Source organism: Megascapheus bottae, chromosome 3 (genome assembly GCF_031878675.1).
Source record: "Megascapheus bottae isolate mThoBot1 chromosome 3, mThoBot2.hap1, whole genome shotgun sequence".
NCBI classification, from domain to species: domain Eukaryota; kingdom Metazoa; phylum Chordata; class Mammalia; order Rodentia; family Geomyidae; genus Megascapheus; species Megascapheus bottae.
The window spans coordinates 74,358,901-74,372,402 of record NC_143511.1 but is presented as its reverse complement, the minus strand read 5'-3'; the positions used below and the strand labels follow the sequence as shown (position 1 = coordinate 74,372,402).

The window sequence follows — 13,502 nt, the reverse complement described above, 5'->3', positions numbered from 1 at the left end:
TAAGACCCTTCACCCGTAGCACCCAGTTGGCCGTAGTAATAAGTGCCAGAAGAAGGGAGTCATGTGGAGTTTTGCAGCAGAAAACAAATGCCCTTTTCAGTGGGATTTTTGGAAATTCATTTTGTTTTTCCTTCAGTCCCTTTAAGACCTGGAAAGGCCACAGGGAAGACTCCATCCAACAAAAGACTCCGAGAAGCCATATGAGAGCCCTGGGAAAGGTCCTCAGAGGGCAAGGTGATAAATATGATAATTGGCTTAATTTAGTCTCTACGTGTATATACATATCTAAACATCTCATTAAGCTCCACAAGTACACACAAGTATTATTTCTTAGTTGGAAGGAAAAAAGGAAGGAACAAGGAGAAGAGAGGGAAGAAAGGAAAGAAGGAGAGGAGGGAACAAAGGAAAGAGGAACGGAAGGGAGAGGGGAATGATGAAAGACGTAATTCTGATCACGATGCATTTTATTCATAAGCTGACATACTGAATTGAAATTTCATTGTAAAACTATTTAAAGATAGTCAGGCACCTATAATCCTAGCTACTCAGGAGCTTGAGGTCTGAGGATCATGGTTCAAAGCCAGCGGAGGCGCAAATGTCCTTGAGACTCTTTTCTCCAATTAACCACCAGAAAACTAGAAGTGGTGCTGCAGCTCAAAGGGTGGGTGGTAGCCTTGAGTTGAAGAGCTCAGGGACAATGCCCAGGCCAAGTGTTCAAGGCCCATCACCAAACCAAAACCAAAATAAAACAAAAAACTACTTAAAGATAATAAAACGTAAAAGTTTTTTTAAAAAAAGAGAGAGAGAGAGAGAGTAGGAAGAAAGAAGGCGGGAGTGAGAAAAGGAAGAAAGAGAAAAAGGGGCAGGAGGGAGGAAGATAGGGATGAAAGGAGGGGAGAAAAGAAGAAAAGGAGAGGGAGAAAAACATAGGAGGGAGGGCAGGAGAAAGGGAGGGGAGGAGAGAAGAAAGGGGAGAGGAGGGAAGAAAGAAGAGAGGAGGGAAGAGAATTATGGGATGGGGACAAGTAGGAAGGAGGGAGAGATGGAGTAAAGACGGGAAGAAAGGAAGGAGAGAAGAAGGAAAGGGAGGAGAGAGGAGCATAGGGGACCTTGAGTGAGCTCTTGCTCCACCACTTGCCAGACTTTGCTAGGGCCTGAGAGCCTTGCGAGGCTCCTGAGAGGATCTAATGAACTTTTCTATGCTTTTGTGGAGCATCAGCAACGTGCTGACCTTTCATCATTCACTGTGGAAAAAAACAGAACATTCCTTTCACTTCCTGACAGAACTCTGAAGTGTCACTTGATTCACCACTCCACTGTTTTATTATTTGTCACTCGGTAATGACTATAGGTGACACTGAGTATGATCAGTAGAGTCACGCTGTTTTACAGTGTCCTCGTGGTGTGAATCAAGCAGCATTTCCTCCTCCCGGAAGAAAGTCACTGTTAACTATTTCCATTTTCCAATGGAAACATTGAAGTTTGGAGTGGTTAGGTTACTCAACCAGTATCACACAACTTAGAAGTCAAAGGACCAGGATTTGAAGTTAAGGACACCACACTTTAAAAGCGTGCACTCTTAAACCTGCTCCTACTCAAAAAGATGGTGGATTCATCTGTGTGAATGCAGATCAGCTTCTTCAGCTTCCCTTAGCAAAACCCTAGTGGAGACAGTCTTTAAGGACTGATGCCAAATAATAATAATGAGTAATAATAATAATTCACCCATTCATTAATTTTTAAAAATAATGCAACATTTCTGTTTGGTTTGAGCCCAGGGCTGTATCTTCATAAAACTCTTCACTACCATTGCTTCTGCCAACTGTGTGCATACTCTTAAGTAGAGTCCAGTAGGAGAGATACCATGTGATACATATATATATATATATGCATCTATACATTTGATATTTTCTCTTTGTGGAAGCAATATAACATTTTTAGGAAGAATGAAGATATTAGAGACTAAGACTTGTCTAGATTAGAGACTCAGCTCAGCCAAACCTCCTACCTGTGTAACTTTGGGTATTTAATTGTTCCAGGCCTCACGCTCCTCAAAACTTGATCCATGTGGATAATCAGATCAATCTCATATTGCTGTTTGGAAGACTTGTGGAGACTGGTTTGTATCCACCTCTGTGTCTGGCAGGCAAATAGAAGGCACTTGAGAAATGGAATCACTTATCAGATAATCACCTTGCCACCTGCACCTTCCTTTCTTCCTGTGCCAACCCTACTCACAAGGAGAGGTGGGGACAGAAGACAGTAGTAGGCAGTGAGGCTTTGTGCCATACTTGATTTTGCAAGCTAGTTCTCTTCCCCAAACAGGGAGACCATGTGTCCTTATTAGATCTCCTGTGTACTGACGTTGTCTAGTCACTGTCTGTTAAAAGCAAAACATTAGCTATACTCATGCAGGTAAAAATTCATCTGAGTAAAGGTTTTAAGAGATACTGAGTTCAAGGTTCTGAGCAAACTTCAGTTAAAGAAATGAGACACATGGCAGAAGTTGCTATTTTCTATGATGAAATTCAGCCTTCTGGAATGTCCTAAGACTAAATCCTTTCTAACATATACATATACATATACATATTCTCGTGTGTGTGTGTGTGTGTGTGTGTGTGTATGTGTGTGTGTGTGTGTGTGTGTGTGTGTGTGTGTGTGTGTGTGTGTGTGTGTGTTTTACTGGGGTTTGGAACTCATGATCTACTACTTGAGCAAGTCCTCAATTCTTTTGGCTAATCTTAGCACACCCCCATGGCCAGCTTACTGGTTGAGATGAGGGTCTCACTAACCTTCACCTAGGTTGACCTTGAAGCATGATCCTCTGGATCTCTGCGCTCTGAGTAGCTGAGATTACAGGCTGAACTACCATATGCAGCCTACATCCTTTAATGTTTTTTAAGCACCCAAGTGTTGTAGGCACATATGATTACACATGGTATAAGGATGTTCCAAAAACATTGTATATAACATGGAAAACTGCAAGGAACTCAAATATCTCCTAAAATACAATAGATAAATTATTGAATATTTACATGATGGAATACTATATGGCAGAGAAAATGAAAATATAGATCCAGACAACATAGATGAATCTTAGAATCATGATACTGCATGAAAAAATATTCATAGAGCAATCCTTATGTCATAGTACTACTCTGATACAAAATTCAAAGACAAGAAACTCTGAATTATAAAATGTTTGAGATAAGCTGGGAGCATGGCCTAGTGGTAGAGTGCTTGCCTAGCATGCACAAAGCCCTGGGTTCAATTCCTTGGTACCACATACACAGAAAAAGGCAGAAGTGGTTCTGTGACTCAACTGGTAGAATGCTACCCTTGAGAAAGCTCAAGGACAGTGCCCCTGAGTTGAAGCCCCGGGACTGGCAAAAAAAAAAAAAAAAAAAAAAAAAAGTGTTTGAGGTATATACAGAGTTATTTAAACAAAATAAAATAAATTGAGGTTTAATCTTCAGACAATGATTACTACTGAAGGAGTATGAATAGGATTAAGGAGCAGCACAATTCAAAACAATGAAAAAAACATTTCTCCGCTAGGAATGTGCCTTAGTGAGAGCGCGCTTACCTAGGATATATGAAGTCATGTAACACAAAACTAGAAAGAGCCAGAAGAGGCGCTGTGGTTCAAGTGCTAGAGTGCTAGCCTTGAGCAAAAGAAGCTCAGGAACAGGTGCTGAGCTCAAGCCCTCCATGGATGATGGGTTAGCCTACTGAAATATATAAATCTTCATAACTCACCCTGCGTTTATATTTATAGATCCATGCATATACGTCTATATAACACTATACTATATTCAATAATATTACATAATAACATTTTTTTAAACCCAGTGTCTTTCAATATTGAATTTTAAATCTGATTTCTTTGCTTCTAATCCTGGAGTGTTATTATCTTAGGACTCTTTTTTGTCTGCTCTGTGAATAGGCTTTATGACCCAGTTACTGATTTAAAAAGAGGGACATGAAGAACCTAAGACTAAAAGCTATAAACTTAATTACAGGAAGAAAGCAATGCATAAAGGCTACTATATATCCGGTCTTCAAAAATCCAGTGACACAGGGCAGAGGCAACAGGAATGATCTCAGCCCTCAGAGGAGGAGAAAGCCGGCATCCTTGCCACAGCCAGTACTTTTCCACAGGCCGAGTCTGCACGTACCTCCTCAACTCCCAGAGTTCAAAGGACTTTGATTTTTTAAAAGGCGATAAAAGAAAGATAATCACCGTATCTGTCTGTCCTAACAGCATAGCACAAACATGAGTGGACGAAATTTTAAAAAAAAGTTATTTTTCTCACAGTTCTGGAAGTTTTGATGTGAAGGGGTGGGTATGGGTTGTCTCTTCTGAAAGCTCCTTGGCTTCCTGATGGCCTGTGTCTTTACAAGATCTTATTGTGTGACTCTAAGTCTTTTTGCCTCCTCTTCTTATACGCACACCAATCCTACTGGATGTATTCACCTCTTCAAAGCCCTTCTTTCCACACATTGCCACATTGTGAAGGGTGGTGTGTTTGAATTTCAATATGTAAAATTCAAGGGTACGAAAGTCAGTCAATAACAGTCCTGGGGGGATAAAAAGCTAGGCTTGAGTGTATTTCACATTAGACTGGCATTGTCATCTGCTTCAGAGTGATAGCAGTGTGTCCTCTCTATGCAACCTGAGGTTGCCTGTCAGTCACCTGGGCCAGATGAGGGTCACACAGGTGTTTGCTTCTGTGCAGACTCAACAGTTGATGATACACATTTTTATGTACAGACCTATGTACCAATTATGACTCAACAATGTTGTTTTTTTAAAAGATGATAGAGGGGACTGGGAGTGTTGCCTAGTGGTAGAGTGCTTGTCTAGCATGCACAAACCCCTGGGTTCGATTCCTTGGTACCACATACACAGAAAAACACCAGAAGTGGTGCTGTGGCTCAAGTGGCAGAGCGCTAGCTTCGAGCATAAAGTGTCCAAGGACAGTGCTTAGGGCCCTGACTTCAAGCCCCAAAAAAGAAAAGGAAAGATTATAAGAAAAGGAAGAAGGAAGGAAAGAAGGGAGGAGAAGGGAAGGGAAAAAAAGAAAGAGAAGAGAATGGAAGGGAAAAAAGAAAGGGAAGGGAAGGGGAAAAGGAAAGGGAATGGAAATAGGAATAGGAAAGGAATGGAAAAGGAAAGGGAAAAGGAAAAGGAAGGAAGGGAAAGGACATTTCATGGGTCCAACCATCCTTCAGTGTCTGTAGAGGAAAGGTTCCAGGACTCCCATGGATACTAATCCATTAAATAAAACAGTGTAGCATTTGCATAACACCTACTCACTTGCCCCTGCCTACTTTAAATCATCTCTAGACTCATCATAGTAGCTAAATGCCATGAAAGCACTGATCACATGGTCACGCTTAGGGAGTGATGGCAAAGAAAGGCCTGAACATGTCCAATGCAGCCCAACCATTGCGCAATAACTACGTACTCCGCTCACCAACACAAAGCCCTCGCATGACTACAGAAGACTGGCTGTGTGTGAGATGTCTCCAATGAACTCGGAAAATCCAAGAATTTGAAAGAGCTTAAAGACAGAGACTTGGTCATAACCAGCCGTCTATTGCTTTATTCAACACCCCTGCTCCTTTCCACCTTTCAGCCTTTACATTTGCTGTTTCTGTTGCTCCAAGTCCTTCCTCCTAAGATGTTGGTGACAGGTTCCTTCCAGTGTTCTAGACCTTATATCCAATACCACTTCCTCAAAAGCGTCTTCCTTGATGCTGGAGGCACCATGGCTTCCATTACCTAGGCCTCATTTTTTTATCATGCTATTTAATGCTATACACACTGGGCTCCATGAGAGTGAGAACCTTGTCTGTTTTGCTTGCTGCTTCATCCCTGTTTCCATACTTGTGGTAGAGCCTCTATCTATCTGTCTATATATATATATATATATATATATATATATATATATATATACATATATATGTGAGGGATGGATGGAGGGATAATGAAAGCATAAATAGATGGATGAAAGGATGATGGATGGATGAATGATGGGTAGATAGATAGATGGATAGATAGATTGATAGATCATAGATGGATGAACAGATGGATGATGGGCAGGCAGAAGAATTCCCCCTAAGCAATCAGCTTACAGCCTTTTCCTTACCTAACCAACAGAATTGAGGAGGTCATATCATATCACACTCAAAAAATCCAAACAGACATCCACAAAGTGAATGATTGTTTGTGTGGAGTCCTGCAACTTGGTGTCTTCACAGCCTCCTCTAAACATGACAGCTCCTTCCATGAGATGCCCTCCAGGGCAAAGGGGAGTGGGGAGAAGGGGAGAGCATTCACAAACCAAACAGCTCAGAGAGCTCAAACCAGACACGAGGCACCAGACCCACAAAACCACTCCTGCCTTCTCATTACAATTATTATTCTCTAAAAAAGTATAGCAAGGGATACAATTCCAAAAGGAGGGATTGGTGGAAAGTATCAGGTTTTAAACATCTGACACCCCCCAACAACAACAAAAAAAGAAGACACAAGCAGGCTGGAACATTACAGATACACCATCACTGCTTCAAAACACTTAGATTCTGATGATGTTAGAAATCAAGATGTTTCCAAGTTCAGAAAAGCTTTTAGTAGATTATGTTCCAGCGGCTGTCTTTCCCAGCAGAGATGAGACATGAGCATTTACAACCAGACAGAGCCCATGGTCAGCCTGAGTGGGGCAAACAGGTTCCTATCAGCTCGGCGAGAGGAAAGAAAGCTTTCCCACAAAAGAGCTCCCAGTTGGTGGAGCATTCGAGATTTCACAATTGCAGACAGGAAATGAGCACCTGAACCATCATGAATGCAACACAGACTTTCAGGATAATGAGAAGATGGGTCTTCAGGGTTGGATAATTCTGAAGAACTTGGCGGGGTGGGGGGGCGGTTGGGGGAAGGAAATGAGCACTGGAGAGGAGAGCCATCAGCCTGTATATCACGCTGCCTCAAACTAGAGAGGGGCAGAGCCACAGATTCTCTGTGCATAAAAGCAGAAAGACTCGGATGAAAGGAAAAACATGGAAATGGAGGTATGCCAGGGCCAGGGGGCCGCAGAAGGGTCAGAAGAATACAAAGCCCTCAAGACCAGTGCCTCCCCTGTGGCCATCCTTCCCACCCAGGGCCCATCAGAGCTCAGGAAAGCTAGGATGAAGAACCAGAACCCTGGTCAACAACCACAAACGAGTGCCAGAGCGCCACCATGTGATCTATATTACAAACCACAAGTGAAGTGTTTGGGGATATATATATGTATACATATATATATGGGGATATATATATATATCATCTTTAAGTCGTTATACAAAAGTGCCAATTAACAAAGAAGTTTATGAGTACAATGCGTCTTGATCAGTATCATCCTTCATTGTCCTCACCCCCCTTCCACCCACCCATTCCTTAACTTCTCTTAGTTTATGGCATGTACAATGAATTCTTGACTGCATTCTCCCCTGATTCTACCCTCATCTGTCTCTCTCTCTCTCCCCCTTGGCTTCACTCCCCTCTGTTTAAGTACCCATTTCCTGGTGCTTATTGTGTTGGACTTTGTCTACAAAATTACACTAGTTAGCCAGGCACCAGTGGCTCACACCTGTAATCCTAGCTACTCAGGACACTGAGATCTGAGGATCAAGATTCCAAGCCAGCCCAGGCACAAAAGGACCTGAGACTCTTATCATCAATTAGCTTCTAGAAAATGGGAAGTGGGATGTGGTTCCAGGGTAGTGTGGTAGCCTTGAGCTGAAGAGCTCAGGGACAGTGCCCAGGCCAAGTTCAAGACCCATGACCCACACACACACACACACACACACACACACACACACACACACACACACACAAAATCATTTGTAACCACTTGCATGCCATCCAACATGTTAACTTATAAACCCTCAATAAGCCAATTAGTAATTGGGCTAATAACTTAAAGAGAGACTTCTCAAGAGTAGTAAAAACAGACAAAACACATGAAGAAATGTTCATCTCTGGCCACAAAAGAAATGCAAACCAGAACAACCCTGAGAATCCACTTCAACCCAGTTAGGATGGCCATTACGAAGAAAACAAACAACAACAGGTGCCAGAGGATACCCTAATACATTGTTGGTGAAAATGTAAAACAAAATTTAACCATTCTGGAAAGCAATATAGATGTTCTTCAAAAAAAAAAACTAAACATAGAAATACCCTATGGCCTTTCACCAAGATAGCACAGAAAGCGAAGAAGGGAACTCCTGCCCTTCTTAAAGCTGAGGCCAGGGAAAAGGCCAAGAAGGCAGTGCTGAAAGGCGCTCACATCCACAAAAAGAAGAAGATATGCACCACCCCCACCTTCCAGCAGCCCAAAATGCTACAGCTCCGGAAACAGCCCAAATATCCTCGGAAGAGTGCTCCGAGGAGAAACAAGCTTGACCACTATGCAATCATTAAATTCCCCCTAACCACTGAATCAGCCATGAAGAAGATAGAAGACAACAACACACTTGTGTTCACTGTGGATGTCAAGGCCAACACGCATCAAATCAAACAAGCTGTGAAGAAGCTCTATGACATTGATGTGGCTAAGGTCAATACTCTGATCAGACCTGATGGAGAGAAGAAGGCATATGTTCCACTCGCTCCTGATGATGATGCTTTAGATGCTGCCAACAAAATTCAAATCATCTAAACTGCATCCAGCTGGCTAATTATAAATATACAACTTTTCTTTACTAAAAAAAAACAAGTACCCTCTGACCCAGCAATCCCAATCCTGCGCATTTATCCAATAGAATACAAAGTTACAGTAAAGCCACCAGCACACCCATATTCACTGCAGCACTATTCACTATAGCCAAGATATAGAATCAGCCCAGATGCCTGTCCATGGACAAATGGATGAAGAAAATGAATTTTACTCATCCATCAGAAAGAATGATATCCCATATATATATATATATATATATATATATATATATATATGGGGTTTTTTGCCTGATCCTGGGGGCTTGAACTCAGGGCCTGGGAGCTCTTTGCTCAAGACTAGTATTCCACTACTTGAGCCACTTGAGCTACTTTTGGCTTTTTTCTGAGTAGTTTATTGGAGATAAGAGTCTCACAGACTTTCCTGTGGACTGTCCTTGAATAGCAATCCTCAGATCTTAACCTCCTGAGTAGCTAGGATTACAGGCATGAGCCACCAATGTCCCACCAAATAAATGTTTTGTTTGGCTCTTGCTAAGAGACAAAAGATAATGTCATTAGAGTCCAAGTTCCCACTATGGTTCCATGTTTACTGCAATGGAAAGCACAATGGAATCTCACAGAAAACATGGCAGGTTTCTGTGGGTCTACTATTTCTTCATGCATGATGAGTATGTAGATGAGGATGAAGTCAAGAAAGTTGCTCTGCTTTGGACTTTGGAAGGCAAGGGCATTCATCTGGTATCAGCTTTCATATGTCCTTTCATACCTTTCTTCTTCCATCTATTCTGAGCCCATAAAAAGTAAAATTGTAAAAGCTCTTGTTTGTGTTACTATAGGAAGAATACATGCTGTCTGCCTGCTTCACACATTAAGTGCACAATACAATATAGTTAACTATCAGCACTAAGCCATAGAGTAGGGTCCCTAGCTCTCACTACTCCTTTGTAACTAAAGCTTTATATTCACTAAACAACTATTCCCCATTCCCCAGCCCATTATTTTCCTCAATACTTCTGTGACTTTATGTTATATTTTTAAATGTCATTGTAAAGGTGATGTACAGAGGGGTTATAGTTACATGGATCAGGTAATGAGTCCCTTTCCTTTTGAACAGTGCCCCACCCTCATCCTCTCCCAGTTTCTTCCCCTTCAGTCTCCCCTTTCTCCAAAGTTGTATACCTCAATTTCCAACATAGTGTCACTGCTGAAATGGCTCACCCTTTGTCCCACCATTTCTGTGCTTCTTCTTTTCCTCCCCGAATCAGATAAACTTATATTCAAGACCAAGGGTATGGAAATCAAAAGCTGAAACAGAAGGAATAGATTCTTTACAGAAGTTAAATTATGTAGCATTGGTCCTTCTGTTTGGGGCATATGTCACTGTGCACAAAGTCCTCCAAGTTCTTACATGTTGTTGCATATGTACAGATTTCCTTCTTTTATGACCAGGATTCTATTGTGTCCATTTACCTGTTGGCTTCTATCTCTAGACTTTTATGAGCCATGCCACATGCAGAGATTTCTTCAAGATCCCACTGTCAATTCTTTTAGTTCTCACACTGAAGTAAAGGTCTGGGTCTCATCATCCCTTGGGATTTTGGTTTAGTGCCATCGCCTAAGCCTTCATATATAAAAATACAATCACCATATTGAGGTATTCAAAGGGTAGGAACTTAATTCAATGATGGTGTTTAGTGGTGTGGTGAAACCTGTGGGAGACGACTGACACAGAATAAGTCCTTAGGTTGGAGCCCCCGTGATAGAATCTTTGTAACCTGTGAGAAATAGGGAACACACACACACACACACACACACACACACACACACACACACACTTGCATTTCAGTGTTCTCTTCTATAACACCAGTTTCTTAGGAAACATAACCTTGAAAGGTACTGTCAGGAAAGGTTCCACGCCTCTGTGGTATTATTGTATTTGTTTCCAAATATATGCACTTAGCTAAATTGTTTAAATTGTTAATTCCATTACATGGATAGCTCTGGAACAAGACAATCATTCTCCACAGAGAAAAACATCAGGGCCCAGAGAGGTCCTAAATCTTAGCAAGGAAAACCAGCCATAACCATCCTTTGCCTTATCCCCATACTCAGAATTTGTTTCTGGGGTGACATAATCAGCAGCATCTAAAATTAGAAGCCAAGCTTCCTCCCTCCCCCTCCTTGTAGCTCCAAGTGGCTCAACAGACTGAAGAATCACTTATAATAATGATGGAATAACTCATTTTAAAAAATCACAAACTGAGAAAAGCAGTTGACTGTCTTTGCATAGTTTGAATCTGAAATGAAAACACTCTTTTTCCCACCAAACAAAGGGAAAAAATGCAATTATCTGAGATGAAAACACCAGGCTTATGGAAGATGAGATTCACTGATCAGAGTCCAAGTGCCAGTTCTAGGTAGAAAAAAAAATAAGGTGTCTGCATCATTAATTTCAATAGAATCTCAAATAATGGGATGCACCCAGGCAAAACTACAATGAAATTCAATGTCCCTTGTTTCCTGAGACATCTGCCCCCAGAATATTTTAGTGCATCAAAGGACACACTCACCTGAAAAATCACTTGGCCTTCTTTTATTTATGACATTTGAGCCATCCAGGAAAATGTGAAGGGTCATACAATAAATACTAACACTCTACCTCATCATATAATGCTGACATTTTGTCTAACAAAGCTTTTTGTTGTTGCTGCTGTTGCTTTAAGACAGAGTCTCACTAAGTAGCCTAGACTGGCCTGGAACTCATGACCCTCCTAACTCAGACTTCTAATTGCTGGGATTAAGGATGTGTAATACCATTCTTGGCTTAAAGGAATAAAATCATACAGATTCAATACCCACTGATCTTCCAGAAAGAGCGAGAGAGACAGAGACAGAGAACACCACTATCTTGATAGGGAATATACAGTTTCCCATATAGGTTTTCCTCCATTTGTCTCCTGTACATTTATCTGAACACGTCTATATACAGACAGATATTTCATATTGTTTCATCATTCCAGGAAGAAATGCCATCCTATGTAAGCAGTTATTCCCCATTCTCTCACTCTTCCCAGCCCTGGCAGCATTAATGGATTTGCATCCCTAGATGAGCTAGTGAAATAATCTATAGACATCTATAATCTAGTGAACATTTCACATAACCGAATCACAAGACTTGACTTTGGGATCTGTCTTCTTTCACATAGAAAAATGTGTTCAAGGTTCATCCATGTAATCATAGGCATCAACATTTTGTTCTTCATTTACGGCCAAATAATTTCATGTAGTAACTATGCTATATTTTAAATGGTTTTCCATTCCTCTTCTCGTGAACACTTCACTTGTTCCTATTTTGGGGTTGTTATAATGCTGCAATAAATATTCATGGGAAAGTTTCAGTATGGGCATGTGTTTTCAGTACTCTTGAGTAGCTACCAAGGAGTTTAATTATTGGGTGATACAGTAACTCTGTGTTTAACAGAGTTGTGTTTAACAGTTGCAGAACTGCTAGATTATTCCCAATACCAACTTTATACCTTTTCCCTTGTCTCATATTTTATCCACTTTTTCCATTCTCTCATATATTGTGGAGATCCCTCCAATTTAATATTTAAACATACTCCAATTATTTGCATGGAATGTGAAATCTAAAAGGGTCACATTTATAGAAATAGCAGAATGGATATCAGAAGAGAAGATGGAAAGGGGGGGTGATGAGCAAGAGTACAGCAGGGTATTAAAAGAAAGATAAATAAGTTCTAGAGATCTACTATTCAGTATGGGGCCCGGATCTAACAATATTGTATATTTAAACTTCCTGTGAGAGTAAATATTAGGATAATTTTCCTATCAAAAAGAACCCCATAAACTGCCCCATGCTCTAACAATTCCACTTCTGGGCATTTATCCAAAAGATCACAAACTATGATAGGGTCAAGCCTTTGGCACTTCCATGTTCCTTTCAGTGCCATTCACCGTAGCCAATATATGGAAACAGCCCACATGTCCCTCAGTGGATGAATGGATCAAGAAATATTGTGTGTATATAATATATATATTGCGATTTGGCTCATTTATCAAAAAGAATGATATTCCATTCATATATAAATGAAATGACTTGAAAAAAAATATATTGCTGAGCACAGATGGCTAATGCCTGTAATCCTAGCTACTCAGGAGGCTGAGATCTGAGGATCACGGTTCAAAGGCAGCCCAGGCACTAAAGTCTGTGAGAGTCTTATCTCCAATTAACCACCAGAAAAACCAGAAGTGGTGCTGTGGTACAAGTGGTAGAGTGGTAACCTTGAGCTGAAGAACTCAGGGACCGCACCCAGGCCCAGGGTTCAAGTCCCATAACCAGTCAAAAAAATATTAAGTAAGTCAGGTGCAGAGGACAAAGGATCCATGTTTTCCTTTATATGTGGAAGCTAGATTTAGCTTAAATATTTATAAGTAAATACATTGGGTGGGTGGCATGCAATGTATTCACTGAAGTACAGTAGAATCAAGAGAGATCTCAAATAAGGTTATTAGAAAAGCAAAACCAAAGTTCAACAAAATAAGAACCAGGAAATGTGTACCTGAACGTGGTTGGGTGGGGTAGAAAGAAGAGTGGAAGAATGAAGTCAAGAATTAAATGTGTAGGCTGGGAGTTTGGCCCCAGTGGTGGAGTACTTGCCTAGCATGCATGAAGACCTGGGTTCAATTCCTCCAGACCATATACACAGAAAAAGCTGAAAGTGGTGCTGTGGCTAGAGCACTAGCCTTAAGAAAA

At 41.0% G+C, this 13,502-nt stretch overlaps 1 pseudogene; it reads left to right on the top strand.

Annotated features, from left to right (window-relative positions):
* The first annotated feature begins 5,410 nt into the window (after positions 1-5,410).
* On the top strand, positions 5,411-8,714 carry LOC150065830 (large ribosomal subunit protein uL23 pseudogene; annotated as a pseudogene).
* Positions 8,715-13,502: the final 4,788 nt, after the last annotated feature.